Source organism: Chrysochloris asiatica, unplaced genomic scaffold, assembly GCF_000296735.1.
Source record: "Chrysochloris asiatica unplaced genomic scaffold, ChrAsi1.0 scaffold00445, whole genome shotgun sequence".
NCBI classification, from domain to species: Eukaryota; Metazoa; Chordata; class Mammalia; order Afrosoricida; family Chrysochloridae; genus Chrysochloris; species Chrysochloris asiatica.
Window position 1 is genome coordinate 345213 of NW_006408963.1, and position 1310 is coordinate 346522.

The following is a 1310-nucleotide window of genomic DNA, read 5'->3' on the forward strand; positions in this document are numbered from 1 at the left end:
AGGAGTGGCTGAGGAGTTTGAACCACTGACCTTAAGGTTCAAACTGACCTTGCAGTCCAGTGTATTATCCAACAGCGCCACACCAGGACTCCAAAATCAGACTAAGAAGTAAGAATAGGCAGTCACTTATGAAGGATCTGCCTCTGAAAACATCATGACTAGCACTAGAATACTGTCAGATACAGTGTTAGAAATGAGCCCCTCAGATTGGAAGGCACTCAAAATATAAATTGGAACGAGACGTCTCCTCAAAGTACAATTGATCTTAATGATGTGGATGGAACAAATCTTTGGGGAACCTTCATTTGCTGATGGGGCACAAGTTAAATGAGAAGAAACAGCTGCAAACATCCATTGGTAATTGAAATATGGAACGTATGAAGGATGAATCTAGGAAAATTGGAAGTTGTCAAAAATAAAATTCAACATATAAATGTCGATATCCTAGGCATTAGTGAGCTGAAATGGACTGGTATTGGCCGTTTCCAATCAATCATATGGATTACTATGCCAGGAATTACAGATTGAAGAGGAGTTATGTCATATTCCTCATCATAAAGAACATTTCAAGATGTATCTTGAAGTACAATGTTGTCTGTAATAGGATGATATCTATATACTTACTATTCAAATTTACTCACCAACCACCAAGCCAATATGAAGAGATTGAATTATTCTATCAACTTCTTCAGTCTGAAATTGACCAAACACACAATCAAGAAGCGCTGGTGACTGGAATTTGAAAGTTGGAAACATAGAGGAGGGATCTGTAGTTACAAAATAGAGCCTTGATGACAGAAATTATTCTGTGGAAACCTCATGATAGAATTTTGCAAGACCAACAACTTATTCATTGCAAATGCCTTTTATTCCACCAACATAAATGACTATACACTTGAACCCACCACACATCTGTCAGCTTGCTGTACTATGGTGACTTGCATGCTACGGTGATACTGGACAGGTTTCAACTGAGCTTCCACACTAAGACAGACTACAAGAAAGAGATAGAATACTTCTGAACGTTTAGCCACTGAGAACATTATGAACATCAGCGGAACAATGTCAGATATAGTGCCGGAAGATGAGCCCCTCAGGTTGGAAGTCACTCAAAAAATGACTGAGTAAGAGCTTCCTTCTCAAAGTAGAGTTCACCATGATGACACAAAAGGAGTAAAGCTTCTGGGACTTTCATTTGGTTAAGGGCACAGCTCAAAATGAGGAGAAATAGCTGCAAACATCCATTAATAATCGGAACACAGACTGTATGACGTATGAATCTAGGAAAATAGGAAATTGTAAAAAATGAA